Below are 24,419 nucleotides of genomic sequence, written 5' to 3'. Positions count from 1 at the left end.
TTATAACATCCTTAGGGGTAAAAGACAATTAGATTTTTCTGATGTTGTAGTCATTTGTAGTAGCTAAAGGACTTTATCTAAAGCCTTACTACTCAGAGTGTGGTCCTAAGACCAGTGTCATTAGTATCACTTCAGAGTGTGTTAGAAATACAGGATCTGATCTGAGAGCTCCATCCCACAGGTACTGAAGCCAGAATCTTTATTTCAACAAGATCCTCAAGTTGTTCAGAAACTAGATATCATGCTTAATTTCTTTATTGCCTTTTCTTGTATGTCAACAAGAAACTACCATTAGATTATTTCAAATGAAAGATACTTATTAAAATACTAATTATAAAGAGCAGGATACAAAATTACATAGGCAGATAGATAGAAATATGTAGTATAATAACAATTCCTTTATTACAATGAAGAACTTCTAAAAAGATGGGGACTAAATGTACCAAAATGTCTGGTTGTCTTTGGATACTAAAATATGGTTTACATGATAATAGGCATGACTTGGTTAAACAGAAACAGTCACTGAAGTTCTGCGCCATGGGGAAAGTGGGGGATTAGTGGTATTACATGAGAAGTCTTAAAGCCTCCATATATCTGTCCAGTGGGGGAATTCATTTTCATCTTAAGCATCTACTAGGAAGTAGTTCATCCCATGAAACAACGGCTCACAGCATCTTATTCATCACTGCCTTAGAGAAGACAAGAGAGTGATGTATTTAGGCTAGAACATATGCTATTTGAAGCTACATAGTTGGGCTTCTTAAACAGAAAGTGTATCTATTCCCCAGGAACTATTAGCTAACTACTTAATGTAGTAATTTTGCAGTTTGTCGTGGTGACTCAAGAACCCCTTATCGATAGTCTGATCAACTGCTTTATGCCAGATCGTAAACAGAGGCTGACAATAAGTATACTGTTACAGTGAAATGACTCACCCAGCTGAGACTAGCTGGGGACCCAAATGGATGAGAATAACCTGAATAAGCAAAATGTAGGTCAGATGGGACTGGGATTCTCTCATAACTACACACAATATCAGAATCTTGCAATATATCTTTTTATTTAGTAGCATGTGATAAGTTCAAAATAATGTATAGTTTGTATCCAAAGCTGTATTACATCATTCTCAAGAATTCTTTTTGTTGTTTTCTAAATATTTATATTAAACAACATATAGATGAATTTGCATAGTTACCTGACCTCACTATACCTTACTGTCATGACCTTGAGTAAGTAAAACCAAGCAAATGCACCTTTTACAAAATTCTCTTTAACTATTAAAGATTGTTAGACTTAAAGAAATACAAGTAATTTACTGACTTTCTCATACTTTCATTTTCCTGAATAGTCTACATCTTCTAAAATGAGTTAATATTGCTTTAATTTATTATTTATTAATTTATTTTTTAAATGATGGTAAGACATCTAATATGAGATCTACCTTCTTGACAAGATTTTAAGTGTACAATATGGTATTGTTAACTATAGGTACTACGGTGTACAGCAGAGCTCTAAAACTTATTCATCTTGTGTCACCGAAACTATGCCATGAACAGCAATTCCTCATTTTCCCCTCCCCCAACCCCTGACAATCACCATTCTACTCTGCTTCTATGAATCTGACTATTTTAGATATTCCATATAAGTGGTATCATGTGTTATTTCTCCTTCTAGGTCTGGTTTATTCCACTTAGCAAAATGTCCTCCAGGTTCATCCAAGTTGTTGCTTATGGCAGGCTTTCTTTTCTTTTAATGACTTAATAAAATTTTATTGTATTATATACCATATTTTCTTTATTCATTCATCTGTTGATGGGCATTCACTATTATGAATAATGAGGCAATGACCATGGGGGTGTAGATATCTCTGAGATCCCGCTTTCAATTATTCTGGATATATACTCAGAAATGAGATTGCTGGATCATATGGTCACTTTATTTTCAATTTTTTTGTCCAATCTCCACACTGTTTTCCATAGCAGTTGCACCATTTCAAAACATTCCTACCAATAGTGTACAAGGGTTCCAATTTCTCCACATCCTTACCAAAACTTATTATCTTTAAAAAAAAAAAAAAACAGTGAAACTTACATTTAAAAGTTCTGCCATAGGGGACCTATAGATAAAAAGAAAATTAAGAGATATATTAACCAGACAAAAATAAGGACATTATTTGAATACTGATTCAAATAAGCAATAAAAATTAATAACATTTATAAAATATTTTAAAATTTTAACATAGTCTGGATTTTTCATGATATTATGACATTATTTATTATAGTATAATATGCCTTTACATTTATTATTAAGTAAATATCATTAAAAAGCATATACTGAAATATTGATGAATGTCTAAGGATCTGGCTTAGAAATAATATGGGAAAGAAAGAGGGTGAAGATATAGGTGAAACAGGATTGCCCACGAGTTGAACTAATGATTAGTATCTGGGAATTAATTATACTCTTCTGTTTGGTATATTTTAAAATCTTCCATTAAAAAAGTTAAATAAAATTTTTTGTCATAAATTTTCATAACAATTGAATCCTTTTCAAATTGGTTATTTTTATTTGCCTTTTTCAATAATAGCCTTTTTTTTTTTTTTAAGTAGAAACTAGTCTTATCAGACTCACTCTCTTAATAATCCTAATCCTGGCTTAATATCCCAATAAATTAAGTCCTCTTGGCTTACAACACAGATATTTTGCCTTGGAAAATCATTAACCAATCTTTTTCTTGGTACATTGCAAAATACAAAAGATCTGTCTTGATATTTCTCATAGCTTTTCAGAGAACTCACACAAGGTTCTTGCTGTAGAGCTCATTATTCTGATATTTGTCTCAACACTTGCATCTAAAATCTTGTAAACTGGGAGAAACAGTACTTTATCCTAAAAATTCTTTCTCATGGTGTCCTTATTTGCCTTATCTCTAATTTGCTTGCTGCCCCTGATCATTTTTGAGTACTCTTTGGGAAAATTGCATAAACAGTTTTGAGGTGAAGCAAGACAAAATTGTAAGCCTACTGAGAGGTAGGCACCATAAAAGGCAAGAACCTGGTAGCCACAACTTTAAATTTCAAAAGTAGTTCCTACTTCTGTACCAGCAAGATCTATTTTTTTCAGCCCACGACAAACAGCTTTCTATCTCTTCAAGAGTCTATAGATGACTGAAATCCTTCAGAATATTCAAATGACATCTCATTCACTCCAAATATATGATGGAAGAAGGTGAGAGGTAATTAGAAAGACTGGGAGATAGGAAAGGAGAGCATTACTATGACAATGTTTAATATTTTATTTTAAGTTAATGTTAGGTTTCTAGGTCATATTCCAAGAGTGCACAAAATTTATTTATGCACTTTGTTTTTTATCACTAAGTGTTACTGAAATGTAAATGCCTTGTAACTCCAAAGATATCTGTTCAGTCATCTCTGACCAAGAATCATTTAGAGATAGAAGTTAATTCAAGTGGCAAAAAATTTCTCAGTCTTCTCTCAGTATAACTTTATTAATATTCCTTTTGTTACCAAATACCAAATTGTCCACTTTACAAAAAAAAATTTAGACCAAAACCAAACAGTAAAATAAAACTAATTATGGGTTTCAGTATGTGACTACTGGTTTTTAAAAATAAAAATATAATTAAGAATTCTTAGCAAACAGTAGAGACTAAAATAGGCTAGAAAAATATAATTTTTCACCTGTGGAAACCAGGTTCAAATTTTCATAATCATTAACTTTACCTATTTCTGGTCTCAGCTAGTCTTTCGAAATACCCATTTTGTTTGATGTGGGCTCTAAAATGTGTTTGGGCAATAAGCATGGTGAATGTTTATCCTAACAGCATACCAACCTTACCCTGTGCAAACTTCAATAAACTTTAACGACCTAATTCATTGAAAAGTGTGCTTCTTGTCCACAGTTCTTTAATGATTCCATTGCCATTTGCACATTCTACATACCTGAGGACTACTTTAACACCATGTGAGCTTTACATTAAGCATTAAACATGATTTCAAATTAGGATACAAAGATTTTTTTCCCCCAGTCAATCTGTCTCAATATCAATTTGTGTGGACATCTTTGAAATTATTGGTCTGGTTTTCTGTGTGTTCTATGAACTTCATCTGTTCATTGTGACGAAGTTCATTGTGCCCTCCATGGCACTGATTTTGAAATTCTAATTTGGAAAGTTTTATTTATTCAGATTCCATAATGCTGATTTGGCGGTTGTTGGAAGCAGGATTTATTCCTTCTCACGTGAGGGTTGTTGAAAACATCAAAATTCATTCTCTTCTCCAGAGGCTCTCCTTACTCCTGTTGGCTTTGGAGTAGTCAGGAAAACAAAACAAAACAAAAACAGGGACAAACCGTCTCCTAGTTTGTTTTTGCTCATCTGTGATTCCCCGTCATATCCCATGTTGATGCATCAGGAATTTTATGCAGTCAATAACATAAATCATTCAGTTTGAAGAAACTGATCGAGGAAACTCCCATCATCAAAATTTCTAGTCGAGCTGGCAATGTAACATGGGATATGCTGTGACAGTGGCCCAGGCTCTTTCAGACTTCTGGACACAAGGGTCATAAACAAAAAGTATTCTGTGTACATCCACTTGTTAGACGGAGTGGGGAGCCCTCAAAGGCCTCCTGAAAAGAGCTCGCTGTGAGTTTCTCTGATCTCTGCAATCACTGCAAGTCCTACTTTACATATACTGCTAATACCATTCTTAAGTGTTAAGTATTAAGCACTTAGTGCCCCTATGACATGTGGTGTTTTATAGCCAAGAAGATCTATTCTTTTTATAATGCAACTGAAATATTCAGATGGTTAACATTTTTTAAACAGCTCAAAACAATATATAATGAAAAGTGAGTTTCCCTTTACCTATTCTGAAATCTTCCATTTAAAATTAAGCAGAGATAGATAGATGAGTAGATATAGATATATCTGTAGATATATATAATAAAGCTTATTCATGTAAACAAATATTCTAAAACTGTTCAAAAGACCAAGTAAATCTCTAGGTGCTGACATGTAAATTGTCTCTAGGAAACAATGTAATGTATAAATGCTTTTTTTACCTAATTATTATTATTTTTTTTAACAAATTTCTATGTATGAGTATACTCTAATTTATTTAACCAATTTTATTCTGATGAGCATTTAGGCATTCCTCATATTTTATGGTTAACACCCTTGTGCAATATCTTTATATGCTCGTAAAGTGTTGGTTTCTGGGGTGGTTCCATAGTGTAGTGGTTAGCATGTCTGCTTTACATGCAGAAGGTCCTGCATTCGCATCCCAGGTGGAGCCACGGACCATACCCCAGGTGCTCCAGGCCCCGGGTGCAAGCCACGAGCATGTGGGAGGAGATGCCCCGCTTTCAGAGATCCAGTTCTTAAGGGGAAATGGCAACATCTATAGGTCAGGGGTGGTTGCCATAGGTAAGGGGAGAATTGGCGGGGGAGAATCAAAAGAGGGGAAAAAAAAGTATTAGTTTCTGGAAGCTTAATGCCCGATCAAAGAGCAGAGCATTTTTGATAGATGTGCCAAATTGCTCTCCAAACAGATGAACAGTGTATAAATAGGTCTGATTCTCTCATTCTTACTGGCAATTGGTATTATCATATGTTTTCATTTTTGCTAATTGATAGGTTAATCATATTATTTATTAGCATTTCTTAATTATAAATGAGTTTGGAAAACATTTTATATATTTATAAACCATTTGTATTTGTTTGGTGCGAATTCACTTATCTTTTGCTTATTTATCTACCTGGTTGTTTATATTGATTTATTGATTTATAAGGCTCTTCAGATTTCATGTTATAGATATTTGCTGTGGTTAAGGAAATTAATACTAAATTGTTTTCCCCTTTGTAGTTAAACCTAGTTTGTGGCTTTTTTTTCCTTAGTGGTTAAGAAAAAGTTTTAATTATCATGTAGTCATATCTCCCCATCTTACCCTCTGTGGCTTCTAAGTTTTTGTATTTTGCTCAGAAAAGTCTTATCCAATCCAGCATTATGGAAATATTTTCCATTGACAGGAGATTCCACCTATCATATATTGAATTCCAAAATGATTTTATCTTCATTTCTGAATTTTCTATTCTATTGATTTAATTAATTTTCATGGACAAAGTATTTTCTAATTAATGCTTGAATGTCCATCATCAATTGCTATACAGTAAATCATTTCAAAACTTAAAATGATAGTTCATTGTTCATCATGGCTTACAACAATAGTTTATTGCTCATTATGATTCTGCAAATTGGCAACCCAGGAGGTCCTTCTGCTAGTCTTTCCTGGGATCACTTATGTGGCTGCTTGACAGGGAGTGGAGAGTCCAGATGGATTCACTTGCATATCTAGCAGTTGGTGCTGGCTGTTCACTGGGACACCATGGTTCTTCTCTCATGGCTTTTATCTCTTATTAGGTTATCTTGGGCTTCCTCACATCCTGGTGGTCTCAGAGTTCCAAGAAGGTAAGTAGCAAAGCAAAGGCACATATCAAGTCTCTGATCCCCCAACAACCCCATTCCCAACTACATTTACTCATGTTTCATTGGACAAAACAAGTCATATGGCCAAGCCGAGAAGCCATGTTTGAGAGGACTTAGACTACTCCATTGATGGTAGAATGGCTAAGAATTTGTTGCCTTTTTAATTCACCACAGTGGCTATTAACTCAATTTTATTTCCAATTTTGTACATTAGTGCTTTCTTTCTCTTATTCTTAATTGGGATTCATTGTGGTTTATATATTTTATTGTTTCTGGGATTTTCTCACCAGAGAACTTTCTTAGGTAAAGTTATCAGGTCTAAAATTGTGTGTGTATAAAATATATATGTATTTTATTTATTACATATATTTATATATTGTATAACATAACACACTATGTATTATATATTTATATAAAATTATATATTATATATAATACATACTTAATATATGCATGTGTGTATATTCTATCCCCTAAGAGCACTGCTTTAGCTTAATTCTGTTGATTCTATTTTTATTCTCGTTATTTTCTAAATATTCTACATTTGCAATTCTGATTTCTGTTTTCAGTGAGGTTAGTTAAAAGAGATAATTTTTATATTTTAAAATTTTTGTTTTTTAATAACAGAGACTAAACTTTGTACTACATTGAAATTTTAGCAATTATTGATTTATTAATTGTGACCTAATTTATTTCTATAAATTGGAAACATTAGTAAAAAAGTGTCATTCTGTATTTTCAAGTTATGGCCTTTGACACGGATATGTGTATAATTGGTAAGGGAAATCTTATAAATATATATATGTATATGTAGACATTTTTACCTATGTAACATTTTCATAACACAGTCTTTAATATTTTATAGATAAGGGTTTGGATAACTAATGAGGGAATTTGCGTACATATAATAGTGATCATAGATTAATCTACAAATATTACTTCAGTAATTTTTAAATTTAAATATAGACCAAAGTATAACTTCTGATTTTAATTAACAAGTAATAATAAAAATGCAATACAAAATTTTTCTCTCTTAATAATTCCATTCAAAATAAGTCAAAATTAAAATTGCTGAATATTTAGAAAATAATGAGACTGATAATAGAATGAATAGGATCAGGCTAAAGCAGTCTCAGAAGATGGATATACATATATCCATGTCCGTATACATGTATATGCCATTTCTTTTATTAATTTTGTTGTATTGATTTTTACTTATATTTTGTTTAATTTATATTTCTATTCATTCTAGTATTTCTGTAGATTTTGCCTTAGTGATTTTGTTAATGTCATTTCATTAATAAACGTCCTTAAGATCTAATTTTTATTGTAGTTTGTACCCTTTATCATTATAAATTCCCTTATTCATCTTTTTCACTGATCTTTGCCTTGACTTCAAACTTTTCTGATATTGATATTATGTACTCTTTTTTTTTGTTTGGCCAGGGTGGCAATTTCCTGGTATGTGTTTGCTCTGATAGTCTTTATCTGTGAAGCTCAAAACTTGAGCTTATGTTTATTCTCCCAGAATAAACATAATGTTTCAAGTCTAAAAATTAAAAATTTCCCTCATCCCAGAGACATTTTCTTGTATTATATATTTGAATATTTTCTCTTCTATTTATGGGGTTCTCTACTTTCCAAACAGTATGTACCATTATTTTGGTTTTTCTAAATCTGACCAGAACATTTATTGTTTTTTTGTTTTTTTGTTTGTTTGTTTCTTTAATCTAATGGTCTTTTGCATTTCCATACACTGAAGCCTTCTTTCACATCAATCACTGTATTTTTAGCTATATATTTTTCTTTATTGTTTCTAATTTGTGCTGGTTATATAATAATGTTGATGATCCTTAATTTGTTTCCTTAGGTCTACACTTTTCTTTTTATTTCATTCTGTTGTTTTGCATTGTAAGGGAAGAAATTTTATTTTTGACCCTCTTAGGGTCCCTGAATGGATCTGAAAATTAAACTGATAATCAAATTAACAAGAGAAAGCATACAAACTTTTTAAATATAACTTATATGTGATACAAGCACCTTCATAAGGAAATGAAGACTAAAAGAAACAGATGTGAGTATTTTTATGCTAGGTTTGATGAAGAGTAGACAGTCATACAGGGATATGATAGGTCAAGGAGTATGAGGTAATTATAGTAAATTGGGGAAAATTTAGCAAGGACTGTTTGGATTCTGCTGTTTCCCTTTGTCTTCAGATATAAGGATGCTCCACCTGGTATAGAAAGAGCAACTCTCATATGTGAGGTTTTAACGCCTGTTTCAAAGAAGAAGGGTAGAGAGAAAGTCAGAGCTGCCATTTTCTCAAATTATTTCATCTTAAAATGGTATCAGTATGCCAAGATACCATATCTTGGGGTGGTACGTCTTGAACCACACCAGTATCTACTGTTTAAATGTTCATTTTATTGACTTTAGCTTTCATTCATTTATTCCAAAACATGAAGCACTTGTAGAAAACTTATTTTTGCTTCCTGGGACATGTTTTCCTCCAGACTAGATTCTTCACCTATACTTTTCTTAATTTGATTTTTACTTTCTTTGGATGATGTGGCTCAGCAGTGATTGTGATAGAAATACCATAGAAAGACTTAAAATTCTTGTTTTTTTCTCTTAACCCGTCTATATTAGAAGATACTCATGTATCCCATAGTACCCTGTGCTTACCACTACCTTACAACTTATATTTTATTGTGATTGTTTATTTGTCTATATTTCCCATTAGATTATTGCTGTTCGGAGAATAGTTCCAATCACTCTGTACCACAGTCACCCCTGGGACTTATTGAAAATAGAGGTGTTTTGGTCCCTTTCCACATTACGGAATCTAAATTAGTGAGGGTGAATCTTAGGACTCTGCATTTTAAACTCAAATCTTGGTAAGTTCTTCTGCATAAACTCTGAGCTCTTTAGAGTTATCTTGCTCATCATAGCTTTAATTAGTTCCAAACTAATAAAGAAGGGGCTAACAATAAAGAAAGGGCTCAAGATATCAGTATAGGATAAGTGCCAAAGAAGATGACATCAGTAGTTAAATTCTAATTTTTTGTCTTGTTCTGTTTTTACCATTGCCTACTCTAGTGAAAGAGTAATGTTTTAAGACGTCTTCTCATGAGGTTTTTTTTTTAACACTTTTCTTTTGTCAAGATCCTAAAAAATTATTTTTATGAAACATAAGAAATCATCTCATGCAATGAAAACTGTACTGAAATAACGTAGTGTGGAATGTCATTTAGTGATTGATAACTATTTGTCTCCGGAAGAAACATCACCAGCAATAATTGTTGATAAACTATGACAGATTTAGTTTTGTCGAATACCTTTATCCATAGTTGGAATAGAAAGGAGTTGATTGCAATAACCATAATGTTGTGAAATACACTGGCATTGGAGTCTGACAGACATATTTGAGTATCATTTTTGTCTCTTGTTATCTGAAACTCAGTACTCTTTCAGGAGCTGTGTGATAATACGATGAGATCACAAATGTAAATAATTAAGCATGGAGCATGTACTTATAATTTAAAATATTTTTAAAAAATTATTAATAATGTGAGAATAAGGTATAATTATGTCTAGAACCACTGTAGTTTAATTATTATAGCTAAAGGAAAAGATGATTTCAGTATAAAATATCAGATTAATTACATAGAAAAGTATTTTAAAAATTGTAAATATGACCTATGTAATGAACACTTAGAAAAGTGGACAAAATTATAATAGAGGTTAAATACAAATTTACCAATCAAAATGTTTTTAATTAAAAGGATTCTAAGGATTAGCATGAAGTTCGTTTCAAGTACCTGAGCAGTGATCATGAAGGAAAGGATGGTGTTGCTTAACTTGGCAGAAGATTCTGTTTTCTTCAAGAAGAAAAGTCAGAATATCAATCAAAACAATCAATGGGATATGTCGAAAGTTCAGAAGCACAGGGTTACTGAAGTCCCATTAGCTTGAGCAAACATGACAATGAAGATCTTGTGAAAGAGCCAAGAGAGGCTCTAGAGACAAGCTCCACGTCAATATGAAGATAAAACTCTGCTGTCCTTTATTTCAGTTTGGCTGGGAATCTGGTTCCTGGCTAATGTTATCATCTACATTAAATATAACAACCAAATATAAAATTTAAGATTAACTATGATGGATTGTGTGATGAAATTAGAACATCCAATAAAACTTTTCATTTGTGGCCAAATTTATCTAAGCTATCTTCCATGAAATTTAGCCTTCTTAATTTCACATTTTCAAAATGTCTATTGGATATGCTTTGACCAATCTTACCTCACAATTAGATTTCAATGCCAGAGCAATTACGTAGGCCCCATTTGATTAGATTATTGTTTTTTTATTCTCTTAAGGAAAAATAAATATTTTTAGATTTCAGTTGAATTTATACAGAGGCTAGACCCAGATAAAATTTATTTTTTCCATCATGTAAATTTTCATTCCCTTAGAGAATACCAGATATCATTATATTGGTCACTCTCTTACATATTTGCTGTGTTCTGTAATGCTGTTCTGACTTTTCACCTTCCATTAACATTTATTCTAGAAAGTACATCAATGCTGTGTGAAATATCTCCTACACAGAGAACTTTTTCTCTTCTCATCCTCTCCCCACTCTACTTCTTGTTATACCTGGTTTACCTGGAAAAATGACTTGCACACTAAGCTTTGCAACAAATATATATGTGTAAAAAAGGTCTGAAAAGAAAATTTATCAAAATGTGATATTGGATATCTCTAGATGATGAGTCGAAGGATGATTTCTATTTTGTTATACTTTTCAGTCTTTCTTTTTTCTTTCTTTCTATTTATTTATTTATTTATTTATTAGGCGAGGCAACCTTTTGGTTGACCTCACAGATTGCAAGAACTTTGTCAGCTTACAATTCCTTATTTTTTATTTTTTACACCTATAGCACCTGGTCTTCCTAGATGGTCTCTCAGCCAAGTACTAACCAGGCCCAGCCTTGCTTAGCTTCTGAGATCAGATAAGATCAGGCTTGTTCAGGGTGGCATGGCTGTAGACTTTCAGTATTTGTCTACAATGATAATACATTATTTTTCATATTGAAAAAATGCTTTAATAATCTAGTAGTTTCATGATGAGTTGCTAGCCAAAGACTTCACCGAAGCAGGGTCAGCTACAGGGATATGAATCAAGGCTCTGTGTGGTGTTTGAAAAAGGTAAGGAGACTGTGTTCATTCTATTTTTTATGCTACAAATACACATAAGGGACCCAAAGATTAAAATGTGGCCAGTGCATGTGCATTAGCAAGGAGTAAGATTAGCATTTCTATTGTTCCTGCAATATGAACATTAGGGTCACTAAGTTTTTCTTGAATGAGTCTTGCTTCATTAACCAGAAAAATAGCTTTTACTTTATTTTTACGCTTTATTATGTGGTTGATATTTTAAACATTTAAAGTAATGCCAAGTACTGCTGATTATGTAAATTTTTACTCAGAGAGCAAGAACTGGCTCAATGGAACTGAATGCCCTGGACATCAATTACTAACGACAGAATTCAATTACTTTTTAAAAGACTTTACTGCAGCTTCCATGCAATAAAGAATGGAAAACTGTACTGTGTGTTCACAGCCAAGCTTCTAGGAACATCAGATGTGTGATTATGGTAACTGCTGAGCCTTATGACTTTGGCAAAGATTTTGGCAAGAAAATACTTTGGAAGCATCATAACCAGAATAAATGTACATATTGGGTTATAATTAATGAATAGTGTAACGAACATTGCATTTTTAAAATCATGCATCTAATAAATGCATAACATTGATTTGCAATTGTATAGGCTTTATTCTAATGGCTTGTAAATGCCATAGTTTCTCTTAGTTCTTGAATCTGCAGATGGATCATTGATGCAGCTCCTCCTCTATTGAGCAGGAGCTGGTATTTGTGGACCAAAATTAATTATGTCGGGTTATAATTTTCTATATTTAAAAAATTCTGTTGATAAATGTATATGGCCAAGAAATGGCTCATGAGATTTCATTCACAAGTGATACAGTTTCACAGACCTTTCCATACACTGTAACATGCCAAATTTGGTTTATTTAAAAGAGATAATAGCTTCTGTTTCCCTCAGGTTAGAATTCACAGCTCCACTAGAACTATATACCAAGTGCCTGACACTTGCCAGAATTTACCTACACTAAACTCATTACCATATATTTAGAATTTAATAAACTTGTCCCCAAATCACACAGTTGTTAAGAGGAAACACCTCAGAATTCAAGCCTATTAATTCCAAAATCTGTGCTCTTCCAAAAAATTAGCTTCATGATTTCTTATTTACTATCTCAATATTCAGATAATTCTTATAAGGTCATGGGGAGCAGAAGGAGGGTCACTTTCACAAGAACTAAAATTGAGGGCATTATTTGGTTTATTTTAGGGAGAAGGGATCATCACTCATTTAATTCCCTCAGTTCTTGATGCCAGTGGAGAAAATGGTCTTAATGTAAAGTCTGTGTTTGTGGTAGTCATATGAAATTGTTCTTAAATATTTATTCATTAAAATAAAATCTCCAAGTAACATACAACCATGAAGTAAAACCAGTTGTTGAGAAGTTAACTGGATTATTTTCCTACATTGCAGTTTAGTAGATATTATTAGCTTCATTTTACAAAAAAGGAAACTGAGGCATAGAGTGGGTTAAGTAGGTTAACCATAATTAGTAAGGGGTAGATCTGGGTTTAAACCTAGGTACCCCCGCTACTGATTCCCATGGGTGATGATGAGAACTGACCAACGTTTTAACTATATAGCAACTCTAACTTTCATATAAACTTTAAAATATGCCATGCTAAGGAATTTATGTCACAGCACACTTTAAATATGCAAATGAATAAATTACATACACAATCCTTTAATTGAAGCTACATGTAAATAATGATTAAAACATTGTATAATTAAATAAATATTAAGTAATATTTATAAATAAGTATAGAGCTCCTGCTTTGTAAATATTTCACAATTTATTATCTGAGTAAAAAAAAGTTGCTTAAGTGATCTTGAATTTCTGGTATTTATTCCAAATTTCTTTAATTAATTCTAATTTTATAAGTAGAACAGAAAATATCAGGCAAAATCAATATGTAATAATTTTTTGGAATTGACTCCGAATAATCAGAATTAGGTTAGAGTAGATTCTGAGGATAAGGTGTGCATGCATATTGCCAATTGGTAGTAAAAGTAGAGGTATATTCTGAAATGACCTGGAGGAGTATACAGTATACAGCTGGCAGAAATGGATTAACCTCAAGTTCAAAACTGTGCTCAGGAAGGATAATATTGACATTAAATACCAAATAGTGACTAATTCTCTATCATTTTGGTTGGTTTTGGAACACATCACATACATTTTTATGCATGATATTTGCTTTCCTGATTTAAGTTTTTTAAGACCAATTTCTATTTCTATTTCAATTTCTATTTTCTGAGCCAGGTAAACTGATAATAAGGGGAAGCAGTCCAGCTATATTTAAGACAGACAGATGAGATCGGCTGGGTATTTACATTGTAGTTACCATTAACCTGTGTCTTGGGTCTCGAGATATCTGTGTGCTCTCTACACTAAACCATATTCTCACATGACTGAACTGTATGGAGAGGTACTCCTTTATAAACAACCTGACCAAACTGCTATAATGGGACCAGTGGAACAAAAGTAGAAGTTCTTTTGGTTGCAGAAACCTATTCTCAATCTTTTTTTCACCCCAACATAACAAGGGATATGAAACATCTCTCCATTATCAGTAGATAAACAGAACAGAGAGATCATGAGAGATGATGGGACCTGGTATGTGTACAAAATGCTGAAGGAAAGATATATGTGTTTTTTAAATCCCACCAAAGGGATTGGATACACTGCCCAGCTTATTTTGGAAAATGACTCAGTGGTAAAGGAAAATTCTGTACATTCAGTGAACAGTCTATAAATATTCAAAAAAGATAACGATGTCAGTGATTATTGCCACTAATACGAGTTATTGCATCCTCTAGATTATTTTTAAATTTATCACTACAATCATTCTAAAGAATTGTATCCTTGTTCTATGTTAGACTGTTTTGTTTTTACATTTCTGCGGGCCTTATAAAATAAAAACCGATAAAACTATTAAAAGATAATTTCTATTTCTTCTTGTTGAATTCTTGCCTATACTAGAGATCTGGAGACACAAGTGGTGTTTTTTAATTGTTCTATATTCATTGCCAAAGAAAATCGTCTTAGTCAGTTTAGGCTACTATAAAAATATGCCATAGATTTAGTGACTTAAACAACAAACATTTGCTTCTAACAGTTCTGGAGGCTGGAAAGTCCAAAATCAAGGTGCTGGCAGATTCAGTTTCTGACAAGGGCCAGGTAATGGTTTGCAGATGGGTGCCTTCTTGCTATTTTCTTACAAGGCCGAGAGATGGCGCTATTCTCCCTCTTCTTATAAAAGACACTAATCTCGTCATGGGAGCTCCACCCTCATGAGCTCATTTAAACTGAATTGCCTCTCAAAGGCCCCACCTCCAAATAGCATCACATTAGGCTTCAACATATGAATTTTGGAGTAACACAAATATTTAGTCTATGGCAATAATTATATTAAAAATTCCATCATAATAATAATAATAATAAATTATTTGCCTATAAAACGTCATGGATAAAGAAGTTTCTATTTGAAACTCTGTCATAGTCTCTTATCATTTATGATAGCACTTTTCATAAGGCCTAAACCAGGAAATATGAAAGGAGGAAAAACTCCTAAAGAAAGATATTCAGAACTGAGAAACTAAGAGTATTATAATACATTCTGTAGTTTGATTTTAATGAGGTCCTTGGAATCTTTAGCAAAGTTCCACATTATGAAGGCGATTGCCTTTTCAGAGTGGTCCTTTTGAAATTCAAGGAAGTAAATGACTGTAAGTCTACCTAAGATGCACTAGAGATTATATAATTCTGAAGAACTTTTTCTGATTAATCAGAATTCCCTCTCTTGTTTTTTCTTCCTTCTTTTTTCCTCTTTTTCCTCTCCCTTTTTTTTCTTGCTTGTTTTAACTTTTTTAAGGAGATGATATAACTGATGAATACCACTTCTACCACCTCCTTGTTGTGTAAGACTCCAGGATGAAATTGCAGAGGTATCCAAAGATATATTCACTAGTGACATTACATTTTTTAGAAGGGAACACAAGGAAATTAATTCAATTTAATTGCTGCATAGAAAGAAAAGGTCTATGTTCTTACTGCCCCAGATTGGCTGTAAGCAGTTTCTATTAAGAACAGGTAAAATCAAGGGATATAGGCAACAAGGCACATGACCATGTAACCTAATATTTTGTAAACTGAGCAGAGGTTTTTAAACATCTCAGTTAGTTCTCTCCCAAAGGTAGTAGAATATTCAAGATCATTTCAAATGCTCTTTAGACTTAAATGAGGGTTGGAACAGCAGAGAAAAATGTAATTACTTCTATTTAGCCAATATTTTCATTTCTCTACTTAGCAGCAAAAAGAATATGCATACGTCATTTCAGGATTTCCTCAGACATTTTCTTGTTTGACCTATATAAAATAACTTAGATTACATAGAATAAACTTTTCTATATAAGACTTGAGAAACTCAACAAAAGGTTAATTGGAGGAGACAAACGCTATAACTTCCTCAGACAACAAATCTCCAGTGATAATGCAGGTGATATGTGCTCGGTTCTCTTGTCCCTTGAGCAAGAGCCCTGATTTTCTGCCCAGATATTTCCTTCCTTATAATTATAAAAATTTATAATACCATTATAAAATTAAGTAAGAATTAAGCATCTTCAATGCTCTAAAATGTATTTTACATAATCCAAATTTTCTAATTTTTTGATTGCTACATTGTAAATAATTTGCTAAATCTTCTTAAATAATTACTGAAACTATAAATCCTGTTCCTACATAAAGAAGAAAAAAATCATGGACTAAAATCAAACATACATTTCTTGTTTTATTACATTTTCAACATAGGCTTGTATTTAATTTTCCTTACCTTAAGCTAAGTGTCTCATTTAGTGATTTGATAGAAGTTCTTTTAATCTAATATTAAATTAAGAAGTACTCATGATGCCTGGGACAAGGATGAAATTAAAAGAAGCTCTCTCTGGCTATATATATGATTAGAAATTTATTTGAATGTTATATAGAATTCATTAATCATTCATTTATGCAAAAGTATCTGTTGAGCATCTATTGTATGCAGGCACTATTCTAAGCACTAAGAATACACTAATGACCCAGATCCCTATTCTCAGAGAGAGACACACCCAATAAGTGAATAAATATGTATGTGCAATAACGAGAGTTTTAAAGCAAGTTAGGAGCTCAAAAGCTCACTGGAAGTGAGTTTTTTATGTAGAAGTGGTTAAGAAAAGGTCTTGGGTTAATGTTACATGTGAGCAAAACCCTGAATAAAGTGAAGGAAAAACCTGTATGGCAATTTGTTGAAAGAGTGATCCTGGCAGTTGGAACAGGTGAGTGCAATTCCTGAGGAGAGGATGCACATAACATATTTGAGAAAGAGCAAAGAGGTAGTATGGGAAGTGGAATGAGGAGAGTGATAGGAGATGAAATCAGAAAGGTAACCTCCAGGATGGCCCCACTAATACCTGTCTCTGATAACCATACCATATACTATCCCTTCCCACACTGAACAGAGTGATGTATGTAAATGATAGGATGTTGTGGAAATAATGGTGTATGACTTCCAATAGAAGATATAAAATCTTCCACCTTGTTCACTGTTGGATCACTCACTCTGGGGAAAGTAAGCTATTATGTTATAAGGACAATCAACAGTCCCAAGGAGAGGTCTATGTGGCAAGGAACTGAGGTCTCTTGTCAGGAGCCAGCTTTAACTTGCCAGCCATGTGAGTAACTCTTGGACAACTGCAGTCTCAGCTGACAGCTTAACTTAAACTCATGAGATACCCTGAGTCAGACCCACCCAGCTTAGTCTCTCCATTATTCCTGACTCACAGAAATTGTGTGCTCTAAGAAATGGTTATTGTTGTTTAAAGGCAGAAGTTTGGGGAGTACTCTGTTATGTAGCAATCGATAACTAATACAATAGAGTTTTGCAGACCATAGCAAGGACTTTATGTTCTAAGTAGGAAGACATTGGAAGGACTTGGTCTGACTTAAATTTTTAAATATCACTTTGGCTACCGTATGGATAATAGACTACAAGGAGAAAGGGATAGAAGTAGAGAGACCATGTAGAAAGTTTCTGTAATGACCCAGTCAAAGATGATTGTAACACAGATTAGGATATAGAAGCAGTGGATGTGGTCAAAAGGGGCCAGGTTTTGGATATATTTTGAAGGCAGAGTGGAAAAAAATTACTGTAGAGTGGTTCTGATTTTACTACTACAACTTACATGTATAAAATAATTTCTCCAAAAGTTCAAAATGCAGAATTCTTCAAAAAACAGATCGCTAATAATTCATCTACCATAAACCTCTCCTTATTATCTTTATCTTATTTTTCATAAATTGTAAGTCAGTAAATTATAAAAGGAGTTAATGATAATTGCTGCCTATTAGAGTGTCTGGTAGAAAGGTCATCACTGATTCTGTACATCAATACTCTAACTCCCACAGTGGAAGATTATCATTCTGTTCCCTTTTTTCTTTTTGAGTGGCTCCTATTCCTGTTAGTCATTGGGGATAAAATGGTTGCTAAATCTAATCTCTGCCATCATGAAATTCAGAGAACAGTGAAGGAGAAACACATTAAACAAATAATCACACAAATTAATGTAAAACTACAAACTGCAACACTAGTTCCAACATTTAAGGACATTTGGGACAAGTTAATTCCTCTTTTACATGATGACTCTCAAAATATTTGAAATCTCAAGTCCTTAATTCTTCTTACGTAGAAACAATTATTCCCAACATTCCTCTCATGATGTGGTTTGGAAATTATAATTACGAGTCACTCCAAGAAACTTACAACCTTCTTGATATGCAATGACTCGAATAGAATTTATTAATTCAGATGTGATCCAACTGAAACGGTTTGTGTCTATATTAGTTTTCTACGACTGCTGTAACAAATTGCCATGAATTTAGTTGCTTAAGACAACACAACTTATTCTCTTACAGTTCTGGAAGTTCAAAATGAGTCTTATGGGGATGAAATCAAGGTGTTGGCAGAGTTGGTTTCTTCTGGAGGCTCTAGAAAAGAACCTGTTTTCTCATCTTTTTTAGCTTCTGGAAACCACCTACCTTCCTTGACTAGTGACCCCTTCATCATATCAGATTGCCTTTTCTCCCCCTACTTCTGTTGGCATATCACATTTTCTCTCTTCTGTAGTCAACTCTCTCTCAGCCTCCTTTTTATAAGGATACCTCTTATAAGAATTATATTTGAGACCCTCTTGAGTAATGCAGGGTAATCTCCCCAGTTCAAGAGCCTGAATTTAATCACATCTACAAAGTCCCTTTTGCCATATAACAGAACATTCACAGGTTCCAGGGGTTAGGACTTGCATATCCTTAGAAGCCACTATGTAACCAATTATATAGTCACACTTCAGACTATAATTAAATTTATTGGTAATAAAACTTCAAAATTCTTCATATGTGTTGTTAAAAGTCATCTCCCTTACCCTGTACTTATGCACTTGAACTTTTAGTACTCAAGTAAAGACCAGATATTCAATGCCCTTATTAAATTCTACTTGTTGGATTTAATCTGTTGAGCTAGTCATAAACTTCTGAGTCCATACTCTTTAATGTGGCATATTTAATAATCTAGTCACTTAATTTCTAAAGTATCAAAGGATTTCAACCCAATATGATTTTGTCTGTTTTTAAAAGTCTGTTACAATGAAGTTTAAGTGTACATGGGTAGGGGATTATCACAGCTCAACAGTCCTGAGACCAAGGCTAGGGATACAAAAGCAAAAATAAACATATGGGACTGCTTCAAACTAAAAACTTCTGCACAGCAAAGGAAACCATTAACGAAACAAAAATATAACCTACTGAAAGGAAGAAGATATTTGCAAATAATATGTTCGATAAGGGGTTAATATTCAAAATACCTCCAGAATACATAAAAATCAACATAAAAAAAAACAAACAATCTGATTTTAAAAATAGTCAGAGGACTGGAAGGGATATCTCTCAAAAGAAGACTTACAGATGGCCAGCAGACATACGAAAAGATGCTCAGCATCGCTAATCAGGGAAATACAAATCAAAAACACAATAAGATACAATCTCACACCTGTCAGAAAGGCTATTATCAAAAAGTCAACAAATAATAAGTGTTGGTGAGAATGTGAAGAAAAGTGTTGTGCATTGTTGGTTGGATTGTAAATTGGTGCAGCCACTATGGAAAACAGTATGGAGATTCCTCAAAAAATTAAAAATAGAACTTCGATACAACCCAGCAATGCCACTTGTTGGTATTTATTCAAAAAAATTTGAATATTAAATTTTGGATTATCAAGGAAGATATATCATTTATTCGTGTCCTCTTTAATTTCTTTCTTTAATGTCTTATGGTTTTCAGAGTACAGGTCTTTCACCTCCTTGGTTAAATTTGCTCCGAGGAATAAAAAATTAAAAATAGAACTTCGATACAACCCAGCAATGCCACTTGTTGGTATTTATTCAAAAAAATTTGAATATTAAATTTTGGATTATCAAGGAAGATATATCATTTATTCGTGTCCTCTTTAATTTCTTTCTTTAATGTCTTATGGTTTTCAGAGTACAAGTCTTTCACCTCCTTGGTTAAATTTGCTCCTAGGAATTTTATTTTATTTTTTGCCGATGCTTTTAAATGAAATTGCTTTCTTAATCTCTTTCTGATCTTTTGGTATTAGTGTATAGAAATATAACAGATTTCTGTATATTAGTTTTGTATCCTGCAACTTTACTGAATTCATTTATTAGTTCTAATAGTTTTTTGGTGAAGTATTTAGGGTTTTCTGTATATAGTTTTATGTCATCTGCAAATAGTAACAGTTTTACTTCTTCCTTTCCAATTTGGAAGCCTTTTACTTATTTCCTTTTTTCTGATTTCTGTGACTAGGACTTTTAATACTACATTCAATAAAAGTGCAGAGTGAGCATCCTTGTCTTTTTCCTGATCTTAGAAGAAAAGCTTTCAACTTTTCACTGTTGGATATAATCTTAACTGTGGGTTTATCATATCTGGCCTTTATTATGTTGAGATATGTTCCCTCTCCAATTTATTGAGAGTTTTTATCATAAATTGATGATGAATTTTGCCAAAAGTTTTTTCTGTATCTATTGAGATGATCATATGATTTTTTTTATTCTTAGTTTTGTGGATGTGGTGCAGTACCTTGATTGACATGCAGATATTAAATTATCCTTGCATTCCTGGAATAAGTCCCATTTGATCATGGTGGGACATCCATTTAATGTGTTGTTGAATTTAGTTTGCTAATATTTTGGTGAGAGTTTTTTTTATATATGTTCACCAGGGTTATTGGCCTATAATTTTCTTTTTTTGGAGTGTTTTTTTCTGGTTTTGGTATCAGGGTAATGTCAGTCTTGTAGAATGAGTTTATAAGCGTTCTTTCCTCTTCAATTGTTCGGTATAGTTTGAGAAAAATAGGTGGTAATTCTACTTGAAATATTTGATAGAATTCACCTGCGAAGCTATCTGGTCCTGGACTTTAGTTGTTGGGAGTTTTTGATTAAATGCTTTACTTTTATTGCTAGTAATCAGTCGTTCGGATTTTCTGTTTCTTCCTGGGTCATTCTTGGAAGGTTATATGTTTCTAAAAATTTATCCATTTCTTCTAGGTTGTCCATTTGTTGGCATATAATTGTTAGTAGTATTCTTTAATGATCCTTTGTGTTTCTGTGATATTTGTTGTAACTTTTCTCTCATTTCTGACTTTATTTATTTTGGCTCTTTCTTTTTTCCTTGATGAGTCTGGCTAAAGGTTTCTCAATTTTGTTTATCCTTTTAATGGACCAGCTCTTAGTTTCATTTATCTTTTCTATGTTTTTAGTCTTTATTTTATTTATTTCCACTCTGGTCTCTATTATTTCTTTCCTTCTACTTACTTTCGGTTTTGTTCGTTCTTTTCCCTAGTTCCTTTAGATGTAAAGTTAGTTTATTTATTTGGGATTTTTCTTGTTTCTTGAATAGGCCTACATAGCTCTGAACTTTCCTCTTAGATCTGCTTTCTCTTTATGTCTGTTAATATGTGCTTTATGTATTTAGGTGCTCCTATAATGAGTGCATAGATATTTTCAATTGTTATATCCTTGGATTGACCTCTTTATCATGATGTAATGTTCTTTGTCTCTTTTTAAAGTATTTGTTTTAAAGTCTATTTTGTCTGATATAGGTATTGCCACCTCAGCTTTCTTTTTGTTTCTATTTGAATAAAATATCTTTTTCCATCCCTTCACTTTCTTGTAGGCATATGGATGGGTCTTGCTTTTAATCCATTCAGCTGCCCTATGTCTTTCGATTGGAGCATTTAGTCCATTTACATGTAAATTTATTATTGATAGGTAGGTACTTAATGGTATTTTGTTCTTTTTTTTTTTTTTGTAGTTCTCTATTCCTTCTTTCTTCTCTTGATATCTCTCTTTTGAGTTTGTTGGTTTTCTTTAGTGTTTTATTTCATTTCCTTTCTCTTTATTTTTTGTGCATTTTTGTAGGTTTTTGGTTTATGGTTACCATGAGGTTTATACATATTCATCTATACTTGTAGCAGTTTATTTTAAGCTGATAGGCATTTAACTTGAAATTCATTCTAAAAGCACTACATTTTTACTCCCCACTCCAAGCTTTGTGTTTTTGATGTCATATTTCAGATCTTTTCTTTTGTGTTTTCCTTATTTATTATAGTTAATCTTGCTTTTCTGTCTTTTAATCTTTATACTAGCTTTTTAAGAGACCGATCCGCTGTGTTTATTATATATTTGCCTTTACTTATGAAATTTTTTCTTGCATGTATTTTCTTATTTCTGGTTTAATGAAAATTCTTTAACATACTTGTAAAACCACTTCGGTGGTGTTGCTCTACTGTAGGTTTTGCTTGTCTGAGAAATGCTTTATTTCTCCTTCGATTCTAACCTTGCAAGATAGAATATTCTAGGTTGTAGTCTCCTTTCTTTCAGCACTCTAAATATATCCTTCCATTCTCTTCTAGCCTGTAAACTTTCTGCTGAGAAATCAGCTGATGGCCTTGCGGGTTTCCTTTGCAACTAGTTGTTTTCCTCTCACTGTCTTTAAGATCATCTCTATCTTTAACTTTTGTAATTTTAAGTACAATTTGTCTTGGTGTGGGCCTTTTTGGGTTTGCCTTGTTTGGAACTTTCTGTGATTTCTAGGTCTGGATGTCTGTTTCTTTCCCAAGATTAGGAAAGTTTTCAGTCATTACTTCTTCAAATAAACTTCTGCCCCTATCTCTCTTCTTCTCCTTCTAGGATTTCTATAATGCAAATATTAGTGTGTTTGATGTTGTCTCAGGGGTCACTTAAAGTATTCTTTGTTTTTAAAATTCTTTTTTCTTTTTGCTCTTCTAATTGGGTGATTTCCACTATTTTATCTTCTAGGTCACTAATCCATTTTTCTGTATTATCTATTTTTCATTTCAGTTATGGTATTCTTCAGCTCTGATTGGTCCTTTATTATATTTTTTATCTGTTGAAGTTCTTTCTGAGTTCCTCTATTCTACTCTCAAGTTTGTGAGCATTCATATAACCATTTCTTTGAATTTTTTTTCCCCCCTACAGCGCCTGATCTTTCTAGATGGTCTCCCATCCAGGTACTAACCAGGCCCGACTCTGCTTAGCTTCTGAAATCAGACAGGATCAGGCTCTTTGAATTCTTTATCAGGCAAATTACTCATCACTGTTTCATTCAGTTTCTTGTGTGTGTGTGGGTGGGGGAGGTGTTCTTGTTCCTTAATTTTTAACATATTTATCTTCTCATTTTATTTGCCTTTCTGTGTTTGTTCCTATGAATTAGATGAGACAGCTATCTCTCCCAATCTTGAGAAAGTGGCTTTGTTTAGAAGCAGCCTCTGTGTAGACTGTGTGTCAGGTTGTTTTGGCAGGCTAATTGGAGTCAAGGTGAACTCATGTGGTTGGTGCCTGGGGCACTGACTAGTGGAGAGGAGTGGGCTCAGGGCAGGGTGCCCTGTTATGTATGGCATGCAGTAGCTCCCTGTTGATCCAACTATCCATGGCTGGAGTGGGGTCTGGGTGGGGCAACCTGGTATGCTTGTCCTGCTATGCTCTGTGACCTCACTGGACTGAGCTCCAGGTAAAGCAGCCTGGTGCCCTTGCATTTAAAGAAGCATCCTGCTAATCTGGTTGTCCATGGCTGGAGTGGGATCTGGGCAGGGCGGCCTGTGCATGTGCACCACTGCACTCTATTGGTCTGCTGGAATGAGTTCCAGGTAAAGCGGCCTGGTGTGCACATGCACATAATGGCATCCTGTTGATTCAGTTGTGCACTGTGCACCTCAGCACCATCTTGATCCCACTAAAGTGAGCTCTAGGGCAGAGGGAATGGGCTGCAGCAGTCTTGCAAGTCAGCCAGAGCACTTGGATAGAACTCTCACCCACACTATCTAGGTGGAAGGGGACATAAACAATGGCTCTCATCGGCACTTTTACTCCCAGAGAGCTCTCATAGTTCCCCAATCTTCTCTACGTGGTCTCTCGTTCTCACTCTCACTCTCTCTCATTTGTTTTGCAGAAGCTGTTTAATCCCTCAGTTGTCTCTCATTTGTAATTGCTCTAAATATAAGTGTATATTTGGTGTGTTCATGGGAGGGGGCAAGTTCTGTGTCCTACTATGTCAACATCTTGGACCTGCCTCTCCAA

General features: G+C 33.4%; 1 pseudogene; it reads right to left on the bottom strand.

Annotated features, from left to right (window-relative positions):
* Positions 1–11,440: 11,440 nt before the first annotated feature.
* Positions 11,441–11,559, bottom strand: LOC112472395 (annotated as a pseudogene).
* Between the last annotated feature and the right edge of the window lie 12,860 nt (positions 11,560–24,419).

Source organism: Pteropus alecto, unplaced genomic scaffold (assembly GCF_000325575.1).
Source record: "Pteropus alecto unplaced genomic scaffold, ASM32557v1 scaffold76, whole genome shotgun sequence".
NCBI lineage: Eukaryota > Metazoa > Chordata > Mammalia > Chiroptera > Pteropodidae > Pteropus > Pteropus alecto.
Note: the sequence above shows the minus strand (reverse complement) of the source record. Positions and strands in the feature narration are given on the sequence as shown.